This window comes from Triticum aestivum, chromosome 2D (assembly GCF_018294505.1).
Source record: "Triticum aestivum cultivar Chinese Spring chromosome 2D, IWGSC CS RefSeq v2.1, whole genome shotgun sequence".
Classification (NCBI taxonomy): Eukaryota; Viridiplantae; Streptophyta; class Magnoliopsida; order Poales; family Poaceae; genus Triticum; species Triticum aestivum.
In genome coordinates, this window is record NC_057799.1 from 432,590,731 (window position 1) to 432,617,501 (window position 26,771).

Genomic DNA, 26,771 nt, shown 5'->3' on the forward strand with positions numbered 1-26,771 from the left:
GAAATCGCGATCTAAAATAATCGCGAAAAAATATCCGAGAAAAAAGAAAAACTGACGAACAGGCTAACGAACGAACGTTCGCTGTCTGTGGCTAAACGGTGAAAACCGTTCGTTAAAACAAACGAACGAACGGGCGTTCCCTAAATAACTAAACCGAAAAAAACGATCTAATAAAAAAAGGATCTAGGGTTTTACCAAAAAGCCGAACCAGCAAAGAAAACCGGTGGCGGCGGCGAACTCCGGCGACGGCGGCGGGTTGGCGGGCGGCAGCGCGGCTCCGGCGGGTCGGCGGCGGGGCGGCAGCGCGGCGCGCCGCGGCGGCGGCGGGCTGGCGGGCGGCGGGGCTAGGGTTTTGGCGGGGCGGGCGACTTGGGCCTCGGCAGGGTGGCGGGCTCGGCTTATAAAGCCGCCCGGGCGCAGTGTCCAGGTCGGACACGGCCCGGTAAGTCGGTTGACTTTTTTTAAGTAATTCCGCACAATAAAACGAATAAAAGAAATACTAAATGGACTTCAAAAATCCTGAAATAAATTTTACCCGTCCTCTAAAAATCTACCGGACAAGGTGCACATTTATTTGGGACTCTAATGCAATTTTGAAAAAAGCATATTTTTCCTAATTCAAATAAAATAGCGATAAAACTCCGAATAAAAATCTTATTTGATTTTAATATTAAATCTCAAATATTTCTTTATTTTGAGGAAGTCATTTTATCCTCTCGCTTTTATTTTTATAAAAGAAATATTCGAAGAGAAAAATAATTAAAATCAAACGATCCTCTTTTCAAAATTCGAGTAAACTCAAATATAAAAATAACGAAATTCCCAACTCTCTTCGTGGGTCCTTGAGTTGTGTAGAATTTCTAGGATCAAGCCAAAATGCAATAAAATATGATATGCAAAGATGACCTAATGTATAACATTCCAAATTGAAAATTTGGGATGTTACATCGGTCGGAGCTAGAATAAGTTCGACTACATCAAAAGCATTGTCAAACACTTCCGCTTTCGGTCTACGAGGTACGTGGACACACTCTCCCCCTCTCGTTGCTATGCATCTCCTAGATAGATCTTGCGTGAGCGTAGATTTTTTTTTTGAAATTGCATGCTATGTTTCCCAATAGTTTTATTATGACACGCATCATCATTGTCATATTGCTTTGCATGATCATGTAGTTGGCATAGTATTTGTGGCAAGGTTGTCACGACCGGATTTTTGGGATATAAATTCCCAGAAAAACGGCCTGTGTGCTCACCAGCCCCAGGATTATTGTTAGCTGATGAGGTACCAACTTGATACAAGAATTCCAAGCAAGGAACAAAAATATGTAGTACAAGACCATTTAGGCCTGGGAGTACAACACTTGGTTTCTAATAGTTGAGGGCGGAAGCGGTTGGAAACATCTGCGTCTATGGGGCTCCATTTCCCACAAGAACAGCTGACCAGGATAACTCCTATCTTCGCGAGGCTGCAAACGTCAACAGCGTAGGTTCCGAGGTTGTCACCGCGATGCTTAACTCCAAGCAAGGAATCTGGCCAAGACAATAGCCAGGGACAAGCCAGTGAGTACGTTTGAATGTACTCGCAAACATTAAGAACACGGGTATAATATATCCGACATACTCCAGATTTAATAGACGATCATACATCCGTCACGAAAATATACGAGAAACCATGATGCACACATATGAATAAAAATATACCAAAATAAAATACTGGGTGCCAAACGAGTGTCTGAATGACTCCTCGAGCGGAAAATGCAGAATAGTAATGCTGGTGCCAAACGAGTGTCTGAATGACTCCTCGAGCGGAAAATGCAGAATAGTAAACGAGTGTCTGAATGACTCCTCGAGCGGACAATGCAGAAATAATAATACTGGTGCCAAACGAGTGTCTGAATGACTCCTCGAGCGGAAAATGCAGAAATAATAATACTGGTGCCAAACGAGTGTCTGAATGACTCCTCGAGCGGAAAATGCAGAAATAATAATGCCGCAGTCGGGCGTCGGGGCGACACCACTTAAAGGGCTTATAAGAGAATAATCACAGTGAATATCCAGGAGGTAGAACCGTCCCAGGGATACTCAATAATATACATAAAATAAATGGTTAGTCCATAATAATAAAGATCATAATCCAAAGGTGCCATAATCATAAACAAATATTTAGTACAGTCGTTTCTCCATCCGAAAACCGATAATTCAGTCAAGTCGTATCTCCATCCGAATACCGTTACTGAGCTCTAGTTAAACCGTTCTCCATCCGAATACCGTTACAGAGTTCTAGTTAAATCGTTCTCCATCCGAATACCGTTATCAAGATTTAACCCAGACTGTGGTCCTATACTCAAGAACATGACTATCCAACAGGATGTATCCTCTGCAGAGGGAGTACCATTTTCCACGAGTAACGGGATTACTCAGTCCCTCGGGACTAATTCCGTCTACGGTCTTTTGATTGAAAACACGCCTGACCTGCACACACCAGCTTAACTCACCAGTGCCTGGAATCACCCACGACACCTGCCAAGCAAAACTCTAAGTGGGGAGGCTACAACCTCGACGTAGCATGGGATCACAAAATTTATACCGCGCGCAAACTGGGGAAGCTATCCCCTTCGGCTACAACCGAAAACACCCATGCCCCCGGACCGAATGACAGGCTTTAATCCGTGGCCACGGGACCTTCATCACGGCCTCTCTGTACGGTGTGTGCTTTGGAAAGGGGTTGACAACCTACTGAACCATACCCTGTCCCCTGCAGGGACAAGTGGTGGTACCGACAAAAGGAAGCTACTGAACAAGACTCGGTCTACAACCGACTCAGGTGATCCAAACATCCACCAACAATATTACCACTAGTGAAATAAATCACCACTCCTCGAGCCTCACCATGCTATGCCGGGCATACTCGTCACAACAAGGGATTTGGGACAAGCTCGTGTCTACCCAAGACCACGACTTTCCCGCTTCCTACCGGTGTGCAAGAGAAGCTCACGAGGGCGATCCAAATCCTCAGGGTATCCATTGCTGGCCACAAACAACTCCAAAGTGCACTCATGCACGAGACTACATCGATACATAAACGGTCACATCTACTCCAAGACAAAAGGTGTTGTGATCTTATCCAAACACCACAACAAATATTATGCCAGAGTTCAGAAATGCTTGCCTTCAAGAGTATGCAAAGGATGCACTTATTGGAAGCTTTCCTTTTCCTCCAAAAATCATATTTTGCAAAATACACAAAATACAAATATTTCAAACACAGTACCAAAACCTATCTCAAATATTTTTGAAATAAATCTTAAAATAAACTAGATGAAATTTGAGAGAGGTAGGAAAAAGAATCAACTCATTTGGAGTTTTATTTTAAAAGTTATAGCCAGTCAAAGTTTGGTCAAATCTGTTTTTAAATAAAACCAGAAAAAAGGAAAACGCTTCAGAAGTAATACGCTTACGCAGCAGGGAAAACACACTCGGGGTTTTTGCGCCTCCACTTAAACAGAGAGAGGGCGCTGCGCGGGTCGCTAACAGTGGGTCCAGAGGGCCCACTGGTCAGGTTTGACCGTTCTCCCTCTCCCTCCTTTTTCTGCGCTCGAACGGTGGCGGGGCTCCGGCGATCACCGGCGACGAACGGCGGCTCCTCGAGGGCATCCAAGGGCGGGGATGGGACGGCAAGACCGAGGCGGTCCTCTGGGTGGTCGTTGGGTCGGCGGAGGTGGAAGGGATCGCCGGCGGCGAGCTCCGCGGCGGAGGGAGGCTACGGTGGTGAAGTGACTATTGTGCTCCGGTGGTCTCCGATCGAGTTTGGGCAGCTGGGCAGCTCCGCAAGACTACGGGGAAGCTTCTGGTGGTGCTGGTTGGGCGAGAGGGTGGCCGGTTGCGACGAATCGCACCGGGGCTTGGCGGCGGCCGAGCTGGCCGGAGTTGAGGGAGACGGCCACCACAGGTCGATTCACTACGCGGGAAGCTCTACGAGGAGTGCCTGAAGTCGCGTGAGTGCTCGGAGGGGTTCGGGGACCCTTTATATAGCGCTCGAGGCAGGTTCCCGCGGTGGCAGAGGATAGGATCGCCGGCGACAGCCGTTGCTGTAGGTGCAGGGCATCTTGGCGGCGACGAACGCGTTCCGACAGGCAGGAGGATAGGCACGAGCGATTCCTAGGGGCAGCTGGCGCGCTGGCGCGGTCTGGGCGGTGCCGAACATGGCAGAGGCCGCTGCCGACGCCGGCGTGCCGCCAAGGGCGCGGCCAGCGGCGCAGCCGGGCACCAGAGGGATCGTGGAGCAGGGGGCGACTAGTGCGCGGCTCAGTGATGCAGAGGGACCAGGGTCGGGTCACGTCGAGCGCGGCAGTGCGGCGTGTCGGCGTAGTGCGCGCGCGTGCAAAACGTGCGCTCTGGGCGCGCCCAGAGCACGCACGGCAGGTGCTCGACGGAATGCCAGTGTGGTCTAGAGCGCGAGGGTGGGGCTGGCAAAGCACAGATCAAGGGTAGGGGTGGCTAGGAGCTCAGTGGACAAGGTTGTTGGGGCTGGGGTACAAGTCCACAATGCAAACCAGGGAGCTTGCCAAAAATGACTGTGCACACCAGGTGTTCGACAGAATGCCAGATGCACATAGGCAATTCTTGGAGTGGCCAAACTCTCCAGATCAGTGTCTCTTTAGACACAGAAGATGGTGGTGAGATTAGTTTGGCAAACACAGAGGGTTGATAATGCAAGCTTTGCAAAACTCCAGTTTTGGGCAGAAAGAAAAGGGGTTTAGAACATGCACTTCAAAATCCCCAATGAGCCCAATCTCCTGGACTTAAGAGTTTGGTAGGGAGGGCTACAAGTAGGAGAAAGCTCAGGGTCACTAGAGCAAGGAAAAATATGGTTGCAGTACAAATCACCAAATTGGACCAGAATGCAAAAGAGGTTGATCCACTCAAATCTTCCAAAGAACATCATTGGGTTTTTGCTTGAAGATGAATTGTATGCATCCACTGTCATCTCCAAACACTTGGAAGAATTTTTGAAGAAATATTTAATTGGGTTGCAGTGCAAAAGTGCCTACTGGACCAGATTGGAAAAATTGGTGTAGAGCTCAAAATCTCCAATGGCCAGAAGGTATCTTTGCATAAAAGTGATGTGGAAACATCACATGACATCCCCAAATTTTGGTGGAATTTTTAAAAGCATTTGTCAAGTGGTTGTAGTGCAAATAGGCCCCAAATGCAAAAGGAAATCATTTTAAAGAAAGAAAGCTTTTTGAATAAATAAATCTTGCAACATTTAAATCCACTGATAAATAATGGTTTTATTATAAAGAGAAATCAAGTCCAACAATACCTTTGAAGGTTTCTCCCACTAGAGGCAAAAATCCAAAATCACAAAAGGTAAAACTTGACAATTTGGAAAAGTTTTATTTCCTGGCAATATTTTAATAAACAAAATAAGGCCGAAAATTTTGGGTGTCACAAAGGTCACCATTCATATTTTTTATACATGTCACTCTTGATCATTGCACATCCCGGTACACCGCCGGAGGCATTCATATAGAGTCATATTTTGTTGTAATATCAATTTGTAATTCTTGAGTTGTAAGTAAATAAAAGTGTGATGATCATCATTATTAGAACATTGTTCCATGTGAGAAACGGATGATGGAAGTTATGATTCCCTCACAAGTTGGGACGAGTCTCCGGACTTTATAAAAAGAAGAGGCCAAAGAAGCCAAAAAAGAAAAGAGGCCAAAGAAGCCCACCAAAAAATGAGAGAACAGAAAGAAGGGACAATGTTACTATCCTTTTTCCACACTTGGGCTTCAAAGTAGCACCATGTTCTTCATGATAGAGAGTCTCCTATTTTGTCACTTTCATATACTAGTGGTAATTTTACATTATAGAACTTGGCTTGTATATTCCAATGATGGGCTTCCTTAAATTGCTCTAGGTCTTCGTGAGCAAGCAACTTGGATGCACCCCCACTTAGTTTCTTTTTGAGCTTTCATACACTTATAGCTCTAGTGCGTCCGTTGCATGGCAATCCATACTCACTCACATCGATATCTATTGATGGGCATCTCCATAGCCCGTTAATACGCCTAGTTGATGTGAGACTTTCTCCTTCTTTTTTGTCTTCTCCACAATCACCATATTCTATTCCACCTATAGTGCTATATCCATGGCTCACGCTCATGTATTGTGTGAAAGTTGAAAAAGTTTGAGAACGTAAAAAGTATGAAACAATAGCTTGGCTTGTCATCGGGGTTGTGCATGATAAAATACTTTGTGTGATGAAGATGGAGCATAGCCAGACTATATGATTTTGTAGGGATAACTTTCTTTGGCCATGTTATTTTGAGAAGACATGATTGCTTTATTAGTATGCTTGAAGTATTATTGTTTTTATGTCAATATTAAACTTTTGTTTTGAATCTTATGGATCTGAATATTCATGCCACAATAAAGAATATTACATGGATAAATATGTTAGGTAGCATTCCATATCAAAAATTCTGTTTTTATCATTTACCTACTCGAGGACGAGTAGGAATTAAGCTTGGGGATGCTTGACACGTCTCCAACGTATCTATAATTTTTGATTGTTTCATGATATTATATTATCTGTTTTAGATGTTTTATATGCATTAATATGCTATTTTATATTATTTTTGGGACTAACCTATTAACCTAGAGGCCAGTGCCAGTTTCTGTTTTTTCATTATTTTTGAGTTTTACAGAAAAGGAATATCAAACGGAGTCCAAACGCAATAAAGCTTTCGCGATGATTTTTCTTGGACTAGAAGACATCCACAGAGCTTGGAGAGGGGGCCAGAAGAGTCCCGAGGGACCCACAAGCTCTCAGGCTGCGCCCTAGGGGGGCGCCTCCCTAGCTTGTGGGCCCCTCGGGAGTCATCCAACCATAATTCTTGCGCTATAAATTCCCAAATATTCCCAAACCAACCGAAGGTCCACCAAAATACTTTTGCGATGCTGCAAGCCTCTGTTCCCATGAGATCCCATCTTGGGGCCTTTTCTGACACCCTGCCGAAGGGGGATTCGATCACGGAGGGCATCTACATCCACTCTATCGCCCTTCCAATGAAGCGCGAGTAGTTTATCACAGACCTACCGGTCCATAGCTAGTAGCTAGATGGCTTCTTATCTCTCTATGATCTTCAATACCATGTTCTCCTCGATGTTCTTGGAGTTCTATCCGATGTAATATTCTTTTGCGGTATGTTTGTCGAGATCCGATGAATTGTGGATTTATGATCAGATTATCTATGAATATTATTTGAGTCTTTTCTGAATTCTTGTATGCATGATTAAATATCTTTGTATTTCTCTTCGAATTATTGGTTTGGTTTGGCCAACTAGATTGGTTCTTCTTGCAATGGGAGAGGTGCCTAGTTTTGGGTTCAATCTTGCGGTGTCCTCACCGAGTGACAAAGTCGGGGTAGCGAGGCACGTATTGTATTGTTGCCATCAAGGGTAAAAAATAGGGTTTTCATCATATTGCTTGAGTTTATCCCTCTACATCATGTCATCTTACTTAAGGCGTTACTCCGTCCTTATGAACTTAATACTCTATATGCATGCTGGATAGCGGTCAATGTGTGGAGTAATAGTAGTAGATGCAGGCAGGAGTCGGTCTACTTGACACGGACGTGATGCCTATATTCATAATCATTGCCTTAGATATCGTCATAACTTTGCGCTTTTCAATCAATTGCTCGACAGTAATTTTTTACCCACCGTATGTTTTCTTTCAAGAGAGAAGCCTCTAGTGAAACCTATGGCCCCCGGGTCTATTTTCCATCATATATTTTCAGATCTATAAACCAATAAACCCAAAAATATCTTGCTGCAATTTATTTAGTTTTATTTTAGTTTGCCTTTTCTATTTATCTTTTATACCTATCTTTATTAGATCTCACTCTTGTTCGAGACAGTGAAGGGATTGACAACCCCTTTTTCGCGTTGAGTGCAAGTGTTTGTTAGTTTGTGCAGGTGCATAGATTGGAGACTTGCTTGTGCCTCTTACTCGATTGATACCTTGGTTCTTAACTGAAGGAAATACCTATCTCTACTTTGATGCATCACCCTTTCCACTTGAAAGGAAAAATCAACGCAAGTTCAAGAAGTAGCAAACTCCCAGAGGATATACATCCTGTCCAATTATACAATGACATTTTTTAGTACCGTGAACGTAATCATGGGGAGGAATTGTACTACATTAGCAAACAATTGGTGGTTCCATTATTTCATCCATGCACGGAGTGCTCATGGAATTATTTGATTTGCAGCTATTTCAAATCAGTGATACGAAGCATCAACATAGTGATTGATTCCGATGATACCCAGTTAAGTGGCTTTCCAGGATGACAGGGGAGGGGTCTCGGAGTCTTCCAGGTGTTGAGGAACGTGATGTGGTAACGATCACCTTGGACCGCATCCATGGCAGCGTAGGACTCGAGCTCAACCATCTCCTCAGCCGTGAGCTCCACTGAAAGCGCTCTCACGTTCTGGTTGAGATTCTCAACTTTCGTTGTGCCAGGTATGGGGCACACATCGCTTCCCTGGTGGTGAACCCAAGCCAGCGCGAGCTGGGACGACGTGCAACCCTTCCTCGCAGCCATCTCGCTCACGCGCTCGAATATCGCCGCATTCTTCTCCATGTTCTCGGGTTGAAATCTTGGGAGATTCTTAAAACACAATGGGATGCATTTGTTAGAAAAAGGAGAAAAGAGAAAAGAAAGCTAGCTAACCGTATGAAGAAGGAAGTATCATGGGTGGTTCATTTACCTTGCAGAAATCGTCCTCTGGTAATGTGTCCAACAGTTTAGGTCCAGTGGATAGAAAACCTCTGCCTAGTGGACTGTACGCCACAATTCCAATGCTAAGTTCTCTGAAACAGTAAATAATTTGTAAGGTCTTTTTGAGGACGTTTCATAAGTACTATGAAGCTGATTTTGAAAAGAAAAGGTAGGTTTGTGGTCGTTGCAAAAACCTGCAAGTTGGTATTATATCTTCTTCAACATCTCTTGACCACAAAGACCACTCCAGCTGAACTGCGGTGATCGGATGAACTGCGTGTGCCCTTCTGATTGTCGAGGCCGAGGCTTCCGACAACCCGACGTGTTTCACCTTTCCTTCTTGGACTAGTTTCTTGATCTCACCCATCTACATGCATACGGAAGTCAAGAAGGTAGACTGGTCAATACCTACAAGCCCTCAATCTGTCTAAATGAAACGAAGCTGAACAAGTGCTACTACGTAGTAGGGACTGACCGTGATCTCGACGGGAACACTCTTGTCAATGCGGTGCTGGTAGTAGAGGTCGATGCAGTCGATGCCGAGCCGAGCGAGGCTGCCCTCGCACGCCGCCCGCACGTACGGGTCGCCGCGGACCTCCCGGGCCGGCGTGATGCCGAATTTCGTGGCCAGCTGGACCTTCTCCCTCGCCCCTCCCTGCAGCACCTGCTTTATCACACGGAGAACTCTTGCCGGTCAGACATCCGCGTGCGAATGATATGGCAACTACTAGCAGGGAGCCAAGGAACACGTCGGGTGGCTATAGTATGGTAACCTACCTTCCTGAGCAAGAGCTCGTTGGTGTGGGGGCCGTAGATGTCGGAGGTGTCGAGGAAGGTGACGCCGGCGGCGACGGCGTGGCGGAGGAGCGCGATCATGTCCTGCTCGGGCTTGTGCTCGCCGTAGGCCGCGGACATGCCCATGCAGCCGAGGCCCTGCGCCGAGACCTCCAGCCCCTGCGAGCCCAGCTTCATGCGCGGCAGAACCACCGGAGCAGCAGCCATGTCGTTCGTGCTGTGATGAACTGATGATTGGTGGATGAGTAAGTAGGTCTGGAGCTTGCAGTGCAATGCTGCGGTGCAATTTATAGTGCGGTGGAGGGCGTCATGGAGTAGGTCACCACTTACCAGGCTGCTGGTTTGAATGAGCTGCCAAATTAGAGCAGAGCGTCACCGCGTACGTTAAATTGAAATGGACATTGATCTTTTTCACTCTTCTAAGGTCCTCTTCTTGATTCCTCGTACTCCATGACAGTGAGTGAGTGAGTGGCGGGGCGGTTCGAGTGGGACGCCACGGTGGCTGACTGGCTGGTGCAACGGATGGGCACGCCACGGGGGAAAGGAACGTGTGCGTCCAGGAGGCAGATGCCACGGCGATCGGCGACGGTCACCGCCCGTCTCCGCCACATGAAAAATCCGATGATGGACCCCGAAGTGCGAAGTGACTGCCGACGCCCCGTCGGTCGCTTTCAGCGTCGCCGTTGGCCGGGGGTTCGTGTGCTCACGCACGCAACTCATCGGAGAATCGGACGGGTCTGGCATCCAAATCGTGTGTGTCACAGCCATGCATGTGTCCTGTCTACGTGCTGGCTTGACTGGCTGGCTTGTGGATAGGTTTGGCTCGGACGTACGATACGACAGCGTGTCGAGTGAGTGACGAGGCGATCCAAGGAGATTGTCCATACACGGAGGCATTCGTGTGTGGCAAACTCTCGGGAAAGCCTCCCTCCATCCCATAATATAAGCATGTTTTTGACACTACATTAATATCAAAAACGCTATTATATTACATTGTGAGACGGAGGAAGTAATTATTAAGGCGTGTGAGCCAAGCTATCTCGTTCGGGGCATTGTTGTTTCCTCTTCTGATAGAAAATCATCATAGTTTGTTAGGAATAGTTAGCGTCATTGTTAGGCTAAATAAGCAGTTACCCCGCAAAAAAGAAGCAGTTAATATTGTCTTTAACATAACTACCTACCAGCAGTTTTGCTTTGTGAAGCCTTGTCCATATGCTATGTACGTCTCTTAGAACAAGCGCCTCCCTATAAACTGACTTTGTAAGCGTTTTTCTGTCCAAACGCTATATACCCATCCACCGCGTACGTCAAATTTTGAACTAGAGCAGAGCGTCACCGCGTATATTTTGGAGCATACTCATTATTTTTTCAGTTTGGATTATACCTAGCGCAAGCAATGAAATTAGCATCATTGACTTCTTCATCAGTGATGGCATTTACATTACCTTTTCTTTACCTTTCATGACGGAGATGAGTTCATCAAGCTTAGCTGTCAACTCTGTGTTGTTTTCTTCAACTGCATTGACTTTTTTGGTGGTAGTTCTTTCAACATGTCATTGGGCATGGTTCCCTTGCATATCAACAAGTAGCTTATTGACATCATCTATGGGTTACCCATGATAGTTCATTGGTGCAGCGATTAGCAAAGTCACACAATATGAAAGTCATGTCTAAGCCAGAAAGAAAACCAAAACCCCAAAGTGATCAAATCCAAAATCAACAAACTACAATAATGATCATATATGCACTAACCATCTCATGACACCACAAGGACAACAAGGTTATTCAACATCACCTTGGTCACCTATTCCGACCACCAAAGTCTAGAGTCTAGATTTTTACCCGGAAGAACCAGTCTGGGCATATCCGAGGCAATGCCTTCAATAAAATAACGACACAGAAACATCGCCATTGTCATGTACAACCAACTCGGATCAAACCTAGGTTTTTCACCCCAAAGCTCAAAACTAGGTACTCGAGAAGTACCACCATCAAAGCCAATCATGGGTTGTCGCCATCACTTTTCCGCAATCCTAGCAGCTGGGCCGGAAAATCGATCGGCGCCATTGCATAACCATACCTTGTGCATCAAGTCGTCGTCCATAAATTGCATCTCACAACCGAAGGCAACCACCGGATCTTGAGAGAGTAACCCTCGCGAAGACCTTTTGGCAGTCATCACAATCCACATTGAGGTCGCTGCCGTAGGCCAAGTATCCAAAGGACTCTAGAGGCTTCCAGAAGACTTGCATCAGGGTGCATGAAGCATGTGTTTGTTAGGCAGATAGATTTACTATGTTGTAATCTTCTGTTTATTTCTATTCCTTCCGTGTGTAACAATTGATGTAACAACCAGTGTATGTAGAAGGTGCAGCAATTGATGTAACTCGGCCCTTGTACGGAGGTGTGTGATGTCTACTACGTAACTTTATCCTTGTAGACGTTGTTGGGCCTTCAAGTGCAGAGTTTTGTAGGACAGCAGCAAATTTCCCTCAAGTGGATGACCTATCCGTGGGAGGCGTAGGTTGAAGATGGTCTCTCTCAAGCAACCATGCAACCAAATAACAAAGAGTATCTTGTGTCCCCAACATACCCAATACAATGGTAAATTGTATAGGTGCACTAGTTCGGCGAAGAGATGGTGATACAAGTGCAATATGGGTGGTAGATATAGGTTTTTGTAATTTGAAAATATAAAAACAGCAAGATAACTAGTGATAAAAATGAGCGAAAACGGTATTGCAATGCTTCGAAACAAGGCATAGGGTTCATATTTTCACTAGTGCAAGTTCTCTCAACAATGATAACATAATTAGATCATATAACTATCCCTCAACATGCAACAAAGAGTCACTCCAAAGTCACTAATAGCGGAGAACAAACGAAGAGATTATTGTAGGATACGAAACCACATCAAAGTTATTTTTTCTGATCGATCTATTGGGCTATTCCTATAAGTGTCACAAACAGCCCTAGAGTTCGTACTAAAATAACACCTTAAGACACATCAACCAAAACCCTAATGTCACCTAGATACTCCAATGTCACCACAAGTATCCGCGGGTTTGATTATACGATATGCATCACACAATCTCAGATTCATCTATTCAAACAAACACAAAGAACTTCAAAGAGTGCCCCAAAGTTTCTACCGGAGAGTCAAGACGAAAACATGTGCCAACCCCTATGCATAAGTTCACAAGGTCACAGAACCCGCAAGTTGATCACCAAAATATACACCATGTAGATCACGTGAATATCTCATTGTCACCACAAATAAGCACATGCAAGATATACATCAGTGTTCTCAATCCTTAAAGACTCAATCCGATAAGATAACTTCAAAGGGAAAACTCAATCCATTACAAGAAGGTAGAGGGGGAGAAATATCATAAGATCCAGTCTATAATAGCAAAGCTCGCGATACATTAAGATCGTGTCAAATCAAGATCACGAGAGAGAGAGGGAGAGAGAGAGAGAGAGATCAAACCCATACCCTCAGCCCCGATGGTGAACTACTCCCTCCTCGTCATGGAGAGCGCCAGGATGATGAAGATGGCCACTGGTGATGATTTCCCCCTCCGGCAGGGTGCCGGAACGGGGTCTAGATTGGTTTTTGGTGGCTACAGAGGCTTGTTGTAAGGGCATATTTATCCCTTAGTAGTTTTGGTGATTGATGACAATGCTTTTGCGAACTAATCATGTGCATTGAGCATTTCAGATATGTCATGTCTAAGCACAAGACGATTTGGTGCCCCTCGAAGCTTATTGAAGACGGCGTTTCTCTACGTTTATTTTCGGTGGATTTGAGTCGTAGGAAAGCCGTACTATTAAGAGGGGGTCCACGTTGGAAAGGTTTGGGTGGAATCATCAAGTACACGACTGTTCCTTTCTGCACCACCTTTCCTTTGGCTCTTTGGAGTTTCCTCCGTTTCTCCGTGTCTCTGCAAAATGTGTACTACCGCAGGCCCTCGCGGTAGTACCGGCCTTGGGCGCTGTAGTACCACAGGTGCTCACGGTAGACCGCTCCTTGAGCGCGGTAGTACTGTGGCCTCAAGCCAGGCACAGCAGCACGAGCGGAAGTAGGGGCGGATGTAATTTTTTACATCCGCGCCCTACGCGGTAGTACCGCTCCAGGCTTGCCGTAGTACCGTGTCGGAGTTTTGCATAGATCAGAACTCAACGGAAGTAGCCATGGACGTATTTTTATATGACCGTGCCTTCCCAGTCTAGACTGACCCTGCCTTGCGGTAGTACCGCAAGAGGGAGAGGTAGTACCGCGCCAACGGTTCTACCGCTCGCTGCTTCAACGCAACAGGGCTGTTTCAGCTCCTGCCGCGCCAGCGGTAGTACCGCAGAGCCATGCGGTAGTACCGTGGGCCCTTGCGGTAGTACCGAGCGTCTGGTGCGGTAGTACCGCTCGTCGTAGGCTGAGTAAGTGGATAACGGTTGGATTTGTTCTGTCACTATATAAGGGGAGTCTTCTTCTCCGAGTTGACAACCTATTCCACCCCTAAGCTCCATTGTTGCTCTAAGCTCCATTTTCGCCCGATCTCTCTCCCTAGCCAATCAAACTTGTTGATTTTCTAGGGATTGGTTTGAGAAGGCCTCGATCTACACTTCCACCAAGAGAAATTTGATTCCCCCCACTAATCCCTTGCGGATCTTGTTACTCTTGGGTGTTTGAGCACCCTAGACGGTTGAGGTCACCGCGGAGCCATATTCCATTGTGGTGAAGCTTCGTGGTGTCGTTGGGAGCCTTCAATTAAGTTGTAGAGATTGCCCCAACCTTGTTTGTAAAGGTACGGTCGCCGCCTTCAAGGGCACCAATAGTGGAATCACGATATCTCGCATTGTGTGAGGGCGTGAGGAGAATACGGTGGCCCTAGTGGCTTCTTGGGGAGCATTGTGCCTCCACACCGCTCCAACGGAGACGCACTTCCCTTCAAAAGGAAGGAACTTCGATAACACATCCTCGTCTTCACCGGCTCCACTCTTGGTTATCTCGTACCTCTACTTGTGCAAGCTTATATTGTGTTGCATCTCTTGCTTGCTTGTGTACTTGTTGTTGTTGCATCATATAGGTTGCTCACCTAGTTGCATATCTAGACAACCTACTTTGATGCAAAGTTTAAATTGGTAAAGAAAAGCTAAAAAATGTTAGTTGCCTATTCACCCCCCCCCCCTCTAATCAACTATATCGATCCTTTCACTTGCGGCGGCGGAACTCCCGATCTAGGTTTTGTTCTGGAAGTTTGGGAATATATAAGAGGTATTGGCGTTGAGAACAAGTCGGGGGGACCCACGAGGCAGACACAAGGTCGGGGGCGCGCCCCCCACCCATGTGGTGGCCTCGGGAATCTTCTTTGGTATCTTTTTGTTCCAGTATTTTCTATATTTTTCTAAAAATAATCTCCGCCAATTTTCAGATCGATTGGACTCCGTTTGATATTCCTTTTCTGCGAAACTCAAAATCAAGGAAAAAACAGAGACTGGCACTGGGCACTAGGTTAATAGGTTAGTCTCAAAAATCATATAAAATAGCATATAAATGCATATAAAACATCCAAGATAGATCATATAATAGCATGGAACAATCAATAATTATAGATACGTCGGAGACGTATCAGTGCGACGCTTACCGCAATCTTCACATGAGGTTGGGAATTCTAAATGGTTTTTAGGACGGAAATGTGTTATAAAAGGGCCTTTATAGCCTTGCCAAAAAGTTCAACACTCGCGGGATACATCCTTGCAGGCATAATAAAAAGTTCAACACTCATGGGCAGGAATTGTGCTACATTAGCAAACAATTGGTGGTTCCATGATTCCATCCATGCATGGAGTGCTCATGAAATTATTTGATTTGCAACTATTTCAAACCAGTGATACGAAGCATCAATATAGTGATTGATTCCCATAATACCCAATTAAGTGGCTTTCCAGGATGACAGGGGAGGGGTCTCGGAGTCCTTCCAGGTGTTGAGGAACGTGTTGTGGTACCGATCACCTTGGACCGCATCCATGGCAGCGTAAGACTCGAGCTCGGCCATCTCCTCAGTCGAGAGCTCCACAGACAGCGCTCTCAGGTTCTGGTTGAAATTCTCAACTTTCGTCGTGCCGGGTATGGGGCACACATCGCCTCCCTGGTGGTGAACCCAAGCCAGCGCGAGCTGGGACGACGTGCAACCCTTCCTCGCAGCCATCTCGCTCAGGCGCTTAAATATCGCCGCGTTCTTCTCCATGTTCTCGGTTTGAAATCTTGGGAGATTCTGAAAATGCAATGGGATGCATTTGTTAGAAAAAAGAAGAAAGGAAAAAAGTAAGATAGCTAACCGCATGAAGAAGGAAGTACCATGGGTGGTTCATTTACCTTGCGGAAATCGTCCTCTGGTAATGTGTCCACTAGTTTAGGTCCAGTGGATAGAAAACCTCTGCCTAGTGGACCGTACGCCACAATTTCAATGCCAAGTTCTCTGAAACAGAAAACAATTTGTCAGTTCTTTCTAGGACTACATAAGGAGGGCGTTTTATGGTACGACAAAGTTATACTCCCTCCGTCCGAAAATATTTGTCATCAAAATGGATAAAAGGGGTGTATTTAGATGTATTTTAGTTCTAGATACATCTCTTTTTATCCATTTTGATGATAAGTATTTTCGGACGAAGGGAGTACTAGGGTTGTGACAATTATTTTGGATCAGAGGGGTATTACATATGTAGCTGATTTTGAAAAGAAATTGCGAAAAAAGTATGTTTGCAGTCATTGCAAATACCTGCAAGTTGGAATTATATCTTCTTCGACATCTCTTGACCACAGAGACCACTCCAGGTGAACGGCGGTGATCGGATGAACTGCGTGTGCCCTTCTTATTGTCGCTGCCGAGGCCTCCGACAACCCGACGTATTTCACCTTTCCTTCTTGGACTAGCTTCTTGACCTCACCCATCTACATGCATACGGGAGTCAATACCTACAAGCCCTCAATCTGTATAAATGAAACGAAGTTGAACAAGTAGTGCTACATAGTACGTACTCCCTCCGTTCTGAATTAATCGTCGCAGAAATGAATGTATCTAGATGTATTTTAGTTTTATTAGTACATCCATTTCTGTGACGAATAATTTAGAACGGAGGAAGTAGTACCGACCGTGATCTCCACGGGGACATTCTTGTCGATGCGGTGCTTTTTTTTTTTTTTTCTTGTCGATGCGGTGCTGGTAGTAGAGGTCGATGCAGTCGACGCCGAGCCGGGCGAGGCTGCCCTCGCACGCCGCCCGCACGTACGCCGGGTCACCGTGGACCTCCCAGGTGGCCGTGATGCCAAATTTCGCGGCCAATTGGACCTTCTCCCTCACTCCTCCCTGCAGCGCCTGCTTTATTGCACGGAGAACTCTGGCCAGTCAGACATCCGCGTGCGAATGGCAACTAGCGAGGAGGCAAGGAACACGTCGGGTGGGGTGGCTGTAGTAAGGAGGTAGCCTACCTTGCCGAGCAAGAGCTCGTTGGTGTGGGGGCCGTAGATGTCGGAGGTGTCGAGGAAGGTGACGCCGGCGGCGACGGCGTGGCGGAGGAGCGCGATCATGTCCTGCTCGGGCTTGCGCTCGCCGTAGACAGCGGACATGCCCATGCAGCCGAGGCCCTGCGCCGAGACCTCCAGCCCCTGCGAGCCCAGCTTCATGCGCGGCACGGCCACCGGAGCAGCAGCCATGTCGTTCGTGCCTGCACTGCGTGTGTGATGACTGATGGATGGGTAAGTAGGTCGGGAGCTTGCAGTGCAATGCTGCAGGCAATTTATAGTGCGGTGGAGGGCGTCATGGAGTAGGTCACCAGGCTGCGGGCTTGAATGAGCTGCCAAACTAGAACAGAGCGTCACCGCGTACGTAGGGCGCCCAAACTTAATTTCTCCACCGATGCGTGACCATTTTTTTGTCAAACAATCCAGTCCAGACAAATATTTTAAGGCAAAGTAGTCCAAGGGTTGCGGCATCTCGTGATAGCACTCATTCGGATAACATCCGGTCAGTCAAGATACCGCCTCAACTAAAAAAGGCAACATACCACCTATTATTAAAAAAATTGCGATCTGAAAAGAGTTTATTCCATTATAATAGGGGTTTCAGTCGATAGGCCTGAGCCGTTGGATTGTTCAACTTCAATCCAACGGTTGGCTCATCTTGTTTCTTTTCCAGTTGTTTATCTCCTCACACAGCCACAGTGTCACACGTGGTCCTAGTGAGCCCTCCCCGAGGGCCCCATGGTCAACCGTGGTGTCCCTATCTCGAGCTCGGTTGCCGTCAATCCTAATAACAGTTAAAATAAAAAGTTCTCCCACCCAAACCTCACCCTTGCCTGCACAGGCGACACCGTCCCGGATTGGCCTTGCCAGAGATGGACGCCTCACCCCCATCTCTACCTCGGAGCTCTGCGTTGTATGTCTCCAGAAATTGAAAAATACAAAATTTATCCTCTGTTGTCTGAGGAATAGCAAATCCAGGAAAAAAACTAAGCCACGATCAGGGGTGGAGCTGGAGCTCATGCTACCCCGATGCACCACTTAACTATGGCATAACATTATCAAATAACAATACATTAAATAAAGGTGTGTTTCACAAATTGTAACATGGATTACCTAACATAATAGAAATCGATTTTAAAAACAAACTGCAACAACCAAACTACTTAATATAATGCTACAAGAAAAGGACATAATTACTTGAAAAGAAGTCTTGCACTCCCAAATTCCAAAACGCGTCATTAGGCATTAAGGTTCAATAAACCACGAGATAAAAAAAAGAATTTAATTTTAAAATAGAACATAGTAAAATGCCCAAATCAAAGTACTTAAATTTGCTAAAATTTTAAAATTTACCTTTAGTATATTCTCTTCCTCCGAGCCTTGAAATAGTCACCCACTTGATCATTGGTGACTTTTTTTCATTTCTTCTTTCTTCACATAACAAATAGCATCATCACTCAAGCTATCATCATTGAGGCGATTGTGCGAGTAAGTTTTGACCTATTTCAGTAATGAAAGCACCTCTCAACTGTAGCAATAGCAAAATAGGCAACACAATCACTAGTTTCAACAACCGATAAAACAAATGATACATAAAATGCCTCCTTATCTGCACCATTTTTTTGAAGCTCGGTGATTGTTGCTATGCTGGAAGAGCTATCATCTATGTACACATCAGCAATAGAGCCGTAGATCATTATCAAGATGCCTAAAATCCCCATAATCAGAATCTTGAGGGTATATGTTAGCCAGGATCATAAGATTTCCCAAATTGAAGCCATGAAATGAGTCTCGTGGACTCAAAGACGCTGACCAAAAAAGCATTAGGGGATGTCTCACTGAACCTACTATCAAGCACCTGAACTAGCCAATCGAAAACATCATTGAAGCAATCAACTTGATAGTGATATTTGTTGGTAATTCCGGTTACCTCCCTTCTCTTTTTTGGATTAACATATGCTTCTTCCATGTCCAACTCTCCAGTACCATGTTTCTCACAAAACGCATGGACTTCACTTAGCATAGATTCCCATCCATCTTCTCTAAGTTCATTCAAAACAATTCTTGTTGACTTGACACATTTCATGGCATTTACTATGTCTTGATCCTTCCATTGCAATGCTAATGACTGTTGGAAATATGCCCTAGAGGCAATAATAAATTGGTTATTATTATATTTCCTTGTTCATGATAATCGTTTATTATCCATGCTAGAATTGTATTGATAGGAAACTCAGATACATGTGTGGATACATAGACAACACCATGTCCCTAGTAAGCCTCTAGTTGACTAGCTCGTTGATCAATAGATGGTTACGGTTTCCTGACCATGGACATTGGATGTCGTTGATAACGGGATCACATCATTAGGAGAATGATGTGATGGACGAGACCCAGTCCTAAGCCTAGCACAAGATCGTGTAGTTCGTTTGCTTAGAGCTTTTCTAATGTCAAGTATCAGTTCCTTAGACCATGAGATTGTGCAACTCCCGGATACCGTAGGAATGCTTTGGGTGTACCAAACGTCACAACGTAACTGGGTGGCTATAAAGGTGCACTACAGGTATCTCCGAAAGTGTCTGTTGGGTTGGCACGAATCGAGACTGGGATTTGTCACTCCGTGTAAACGGAGAGGTATCTCTGGGCCCGCTCGGTAGGACATCATCATAATGTGCACAATGTGACCAAGGAGTTGATCATGGGGTGATGTGAGTTATGGAACGAGTAAAGAGACTTGCCGGTAACGAGATTGAACAAGGTATAGGGATACCGACGATCGAATCTCGGGCAAGTAACATACCGATAGACAAAGGGAATTGTATACGGGATTGATTGAATCCTCGACATCGTGGTTCATCCGTTGAGATCATCGAGGAGCATGTGGGAGCCAACATGGGTATCCAGATCCCGCTGTTGGCTATTGACCGGGTTGTCGTCTCGGTCATGTCTGCATGTCTCCCGAACCCGTAGGGTATACACACTTAAGGTTCGGTGACGCTAGGGTTATAGAGATATTAGTATGCGGTAACCCGAAAGTTGTTCGGAGTCCCGGATGAGATCCCGGACGTCACGAGGAGTTCCGGAATGGTCCGGAGGTAAAGATTATATATGGGAAGTCTTATTTTGGTCGCCGGAAAAGTTTCGCACTTTATCGGTATTGTACCGGGAGTGCCGAAAGGGGTCCGGGGGTCCACCAAGGGGGTCCACCAGCCCCGGGGGGCCACATGGGCTGTAGGGGGTGCGCCTTGGCCTATATGGGCCAAGGGCACCAGCCCCAAGAGGCCCATGCGCCAAGAGATAAGGAAAAGGGAGAGTCCTAAAGGGGGAAGGCACCTCCGAGGTGCCTTGGGGGGGAAAGACTCCTCCCTGGCCGCACCCTTCCTTGGAGGAAGGGCCAAGGCTGCGCCCCCCCTCTCCCTTGGCCCTATATATAGTGGGGGGAAGGGAGGGCAGCAAAACCTAAGCCCTGGCGCCTTCCTCTCCCTCCCGTGACACATCTCCCTCCTCCCGCAACGCTTGGCGAAGCCCTGTTGGAATCCCGCTACTTCCACCACCACGCCGTCGTGCTGCTGGATCTCCATCAACCTCTCCTCCCCCCTTGCTGGATCAAGAAGGAGGAGACGTCGCTGCTCCGTACGTGTGTTGAACGCAGAGGTGATTTGGATCACGACGAGTACGACTCCATCAACCCCGTTCTCTTGAACGCTTCCGCTCGCGATCTACAAGGGTATGTAGATGCACTCCTTCCCTCTTGTTGCTAGTAAACTCCATAGATTGATCTTGGTGATGCGTAGAAAATTTTGAATTTCTGCTACGTTCCCCAACAGTGGTATCATGAGCTAGGTCTATGCGTAGTTTCTATGCACGAGTAGAACACAAAGTAGTTGTGGGCGTCGATTTTGTCAATTTTCTTGCCGCTACTAGTCTTATCTTGTTTCGGCGGCATTGTGGGATGAAGCGGCCCGGATCGACCTTACACGTACGCTTACGTGAGACAGGTTCCACCGACTGACATGCACTAGTTGCATAAGGTGGCTAGCGGGTGTCTGTCTCTCCCACTTTAGTCGGATCGGATTCGATGAAAAGGGTCCTTATGAAGGGTAAATAGAAATTGGCATATCACGTTGTGGCTTTTGCGTAGGTAAGAAACGTTCTTGCTAGAAACCCATAGCAGCCACGTAAAACATGCAACAACAATTAGAGGACGTCTAACTTGTTTTTGCAGGGTATGTTATGTGATGTGATATGGCCAAAAGGATGTGATGAATGATATATGTGATGTATGAGATTGATCATGTTATTGTAATAGGAATCACGACTTGCATGTCGATGAGTATGACAACCGGCAGGAGCCATAGGAGTTGTCTTTATTTTTGTATGACCTGCGTGTCATTGAATAACGCCATGTAAATTACTTTACTTTATTGCTAAGCGCGTTAGCCATAGAAGTAGAAGTAATCGTTGGCATGACAACTTCATGAAGACACAATGATGGAGATCATGATGATGGAGATCATGGTGTCATGCCGGTGACAAAGATGATCATGGTGCCCCGAAGATGGAGATCAAAGGAGCAAAATGATATTGGCCATATCATGTCACTATTTGATTGCATGTGATGTTTATCATGTTTTGCATCTTATTTGCTTAGAATGACGGTAGTAAGTAAGATGATCCCTCACTAAAATTTCAAGAGAAGTGTTCCCCCTAACTGTGCACTGTTGCGAAGGTTCGTTGTTTCGAAGCACCACGTGATGATCGGGTGTGATAGATTCTAACGTTCGAATACAACAGGTGTTGACGAGCCTAGCATGTACAGACATGGCCTCGGAACACATGCAAAACACTTAGGTTGACTTGACGAGCCTAGCATGTACAGACATGGCCTCGGAACACAAGAGACCGAAAGGTCGAGCATGAGTCGTATAGAAGATACGATCAACATGGAGATGTTCACCGATGATGACTAGTCCGTCTCACGTGATGATCGGACACGGCCTAGTTTGACTCAGATCATGTATCACTTAGATGACTAGAGGGATGTTTATCTGAGTGGGAGTTCATTCAATAATCAGATGAACTTCATTATCATGAACATAGTCAAAAGGTCTTTACAAATTATGTCATACGCTTTAGTTCTACTGTTTAAGATATGTTCCTAGAGAAAATTTAGTTGAAAGTTGGTAGTAGCAATTATGCGGACCGGGTCCGTAAACTGAGGATTGTCCTCATTGCTGCACAGAAGGCTTATGTCCTTAATGCACCGCTCGGTGTGCTGAACCTCAGCGTCGTCTGTAGATGTTGCGAAACATCTGACATACACGTTTTGATAACTACGTGATAGTTCAGTGCGTAATGCTAACGGTTTAGAATTGTGGCACCAAAGACGGTTTTTGAAACGTCGCAGAACATATGAGATGTTATGAAGACTGAAATTGGGATTTCAGACTAGTGCCCACGTCAAGAGGTATGAGACCTCTGACAAGTTTCTTAAGCCTGCAAACTAAGGGAGAAAAGCTCAATCGTTGAGCATGTGCTCAGATTGTCTGAGTACCACAATCGCTTGAATCGAGTGGGAGTTAATCTCCCGGATGAGATAGTGATGGTTCTCCATAGTCACTACCACCAAGCTAGTAGAGCTTCGTGATGAACTATAACATATCAGGGATAGTTATGATGATCCTTGAGCTATTCGCGATGTTTGACGCCGCGGAAGTAGAAATCAAGAAGGAGCATCAATTGTTGATGGTTAGTAAAACCACTAGTTTAAGAAGGGCAAGGGCAAAAGGGATACTTCATGAAACAGCAAGTCGTTTGCTGCTCTAGTGAAGAATCCCAAGGGAACCCAAACCCGAGACTAAGTGCTTCTGTAATGAGGGGAACGGTCACTGAAGCAGTACTACCCTAGATACTTGGTAGATGAGAAGGCAGGCAAGGTCGACAGAAGTATATTGGATATACATGTGTACTTTACTAGTACTCCTAGCAGCACCAGGGTATTAGATACCGGTTCGGTTGCTAAGTGTTAGTAACTCAAAATAAAAGCTGCGGAATAAATGGAGACTGGATAAAGGTGAGATGACGATGAGTGTTGGAAGTGTTTCCAAGGTTGATGTGATCAAGCATCGCATGCTCCCTCTACCATCGAGATTTGGTGTTTGCGTTGAGCATGATTGGATTATGTTTATCGCAATACGGTTATTCATTTAAGGAGAATAATGGTTACTCTGTTTATTTGAATAATACCTTCAATGGTCTCGCACCTAAAATGAATCTCGATCGTAGTGATACACATGTTCATGCCAAAAGTAATGATAGTACCACATACTTGTGGCACTGCTATTTGAGTCATATTGGGATAAAACGCATGAAGAAGCTCCATGTAGATGGATCTTTGGACTCACTCGTTTTTGAAAAGATTAAGACATGCGAACCATGTCTATTGGTATATATGCATGAAGAAACTCCATGCAGATGGATCGTTTGGACTCGCTTGATTTTGAATCACTTGAGACATGCATATCATACCACATAGGCAAGATGACTGAAAAGCCTCGTTTTCAGTAAGATGGAACAAGAGAGCAACTTGTTGGAAGTAATACATTTTGATGTGTGCAGTCCAATGAGTGCTGAGGCATGCAGTGGATATCATTATGTTCTTACTTCACAGATGATTTGAGTAGATGCTGAGAATATTTACTTGATGAAACACAAGTCTGAATTATTGAAAGGTTCAAGTAATTTCAGAGTGAAGTTGAAGATCGTCGTGACAAGAGGATAAAATGTCTGTGATATGATCATAGAGATGAGTATCTGAGTTACGAGTTTGGCACACAATTAAGACATTGTGGAAAGTGTTTCACAATTAATACCGCCTGGAACACCATAGTGTGATGGTGTGTCCGAACATCATAACCGCACCCTATTGGATATGGTGCATACCATGATGTTTCTTATCAAATTACCACTATCGTTTATGGGTTGGGCATTAGAGACAACCGCATTTACTTTAAAAGGGGCACCACGCAATTCCGTTGAGACGACACCGTTTAGAGAAACCTAAGTTGTCATTTCTTAAAAGTTTGGGGCTGCGAAGCTTATGTGAAAAAGTTTCAGGCTGATAAGCTCGAACCCAAAGCGGACAAATGCATCTTCATAGAACACCCAAAAACAGTTGGGCATACCTCCTATTTCAGGTCTGGAAGCAAAAGTAATTGCCTCTAGAAACAGGTCCTTTCTCGAGGAAAAGTTTCTCTCGAAAGAATTGAGTGGGAGGATGGTGGAGACTTGATGAGGTTATTGAACCGTCACTTCAACTAGTGTGTAGCAGGGCACAGGAAGTTGTTCCTGTGGCACCTATACCAATTGAAGTGGAAGCTTATGATAGTGATCATGAAACTTCGGATCAAGTCACCACCAAACCTCGTAGGACGACGAGGATGCGTGCTACTTCAGAGTGGTACGTGATCCTGTCTGGGATATCATGTTGTTGGACAATACTGAACCTACGAGCTATGGAGAAGCGATGGTGGGCCCATATTCCGACAGATGGTTAGAAGCCATGAAATCCGAGATAAATGGATCTTTGAGAAGAAGACGGACGTGGACGGTAATGTTACCGTCTATGAAGCTCGACTTGTGGCAAAGAGTATTTCCACAAGTTCAAGGAGTTGACTACGATGAGATTTTCCCATCCGTAGCGATGCTTAAGTCCGTCGGAATCATGTTAGCATTAGCTGCAATCTGGCAGATGGATGTCAAAACAAGTTTCCTTGCCAGTTTTCGTAAGGAAAGGTTGTATGTGATACAATCAGAAAGGTTTTGTCGATCCTAAGGATGCTAAAAGGTATGCTAGCTCCAGCGATCCTTCCATGGATTAGAGCAAGCATCTCGGAGTCAGAATATACGCTTTGATGGAGTGATCAAAGTTTTTGGGTTTATACAAAGTTTGTTAGAAACTTGTATTTACAATAAAGTGAGTGGGAGCGCTACAACATTTCTGATAAGTATATGTGAATGACATATTGTTGATCCGAAATGATGTAAAATTTCTGGAAAGCATAAAGGGTTGTTTGAAAGGAGTTTTTCAAAGGAAGACCTGGATAAAGCTGCTTACATATTGGGCATCAAGATCTATAGAGATAGATCAAGACGCCCGATGATACTTTCAAAGAACGCACACCTTGACATGATTTTGAAAGAGTTCAAAATAGATCAGCAAAGAAGGAGTTCTTGGCTGTGTTATAAGGTGTGAAATTGAGTAAGACTCAAAGCTTGACCACGGCAGAAGAGAGAAAGGACGAAGGTCGTCCCCTATGCTTTAGACGTAGGCTCTACGGTATGCTATGCTGTGTACCGCACATGAAGTTGCCATGAGTTGGTCAAGGGGTACAATAGTGATCCGGGAATGGATCACATGACAGCGGTCGAACTTATCCTTAGTATCTAGTGGACTAAGGAATTTTCTCGATTATGGAGGTGAAAAGGAGTTCGTCGTAAAGGGTTACGTCGATGCGAACTTTGACACTAATCCGGATGACTCTGAGTAGTAAACCGGATTCGTATAGTAGAGAAATTACTTGAAATGGCTCCAAGTAGCGTGTGGTAGCATCCACAAAGATGACATAGATATTCGTAAAGCACACACGGATCTGAAAGGTTCAGACCCGTTGACTAAGAACCTCTCTCACAAGCATAACATGATCAAACCGGAACTCATTGAGTGTTAATCACATAGTGATGTGAACTAGATTGTTGACTCTAGTAAACTCTTTGGATGTTGGTCACATGGTGATGTGACCTATGAGTGTTAATCACATGGTGATGTGAACTAGATTATTGACTCTAGTGCAAGTGAGAGACTGTTAGAAATATGCCCTAGAGGCAATAATAAATTGGTTATTATTATATTTCCTTGTTCATGATAATCGTTTATTATCCATGCTAGAATTGTATTGATAGGAAACTCAGATACATGTGTGGATACATAGACAACACCATGTCCCTAGTAAGCCTCTAGTTGACTAGCTCGTTGATCAATAGATGGTTACGGTTTCCTGACCATGGACATTGGATGTCGTTGATAACGGGATCACATCATTAGGAGAATGATGTGATGGACGAGACCCAATCCTAAGCCTAGCACAAGATTGTGTAGTTCGTTTGCTTAGAGCTTTTCTAATGTCAAGTATCAGTTCCTTAGACCATGAGATTGTGCAACTCCCGGATACCGTAGGAATGCTTTGGGTGTACCAAACGTCACAACGTAACTGGGTGGCTATAAAGGTGCACTACAGGTATCTCCGAAAGTGTCTGTTGGGTTGGCACGAATCGAGACTGGGATTTGTCACTCCGTGTAAACGGAGAGGTATCTCTGGGCCCGCTCGGTAGGACATCATCATAATGTGCACAATGTGACCAAGGAGTTGATCATGGGGTGATGTGAGTTATGGAACGAGTAAAGAGACTTGCCGGTAACGAGATTGAACAAGGTATAGGGATACCGACGATCGAATCTCGGGCAAGTAACATACCGATAGACAAAGGGAATTGTATACGGGATTGATTGAATCCTCGACATCGTGGTTCATCCGTTGAGATCATCGAGGAGCATGTGGGAGCCAACATGGGTATCCAGATCCCGCTGTTGGCTATTGACC

General features: G+C 45.4%; 2 pseudogenes across 1 annotated transcript; both read right to left on the bottom strand.

Moving 5' to 3' along the window:
- Window positions 1-8,094: 8,094 nt before the first annotated feature.
- LOC123053643 (probable aldo-keto reductase 3) lies at window positions 8,095-17,345 on the bottom strand (annotated as a pseudogene). The gene is made up of 9 exons (XR_006425734.1): window positions 17,080-17,345; window positions 16,792-16,966; window positions 16,744-16,760; window positions 16,370-16,542; window positions 15,967-16,069; window positions 15,520-15,865; window positions 8,993-9,134; window positions 8,788-8,890; window positions 8,095-8,687 (listed from the first exon to the last, which is right to left on the bottom strand). The product of XR_006425734.1 is annotated as a probable aldo-keto reductase 3 (transcript).
- Window positions 9,012-9,930, bottom strand: LOC123053642 (IN2-2 protein-like; annotated as a pseudogene).
- Window positions 17,346-26,771: the final 9,426 nt, after the last annotated feature.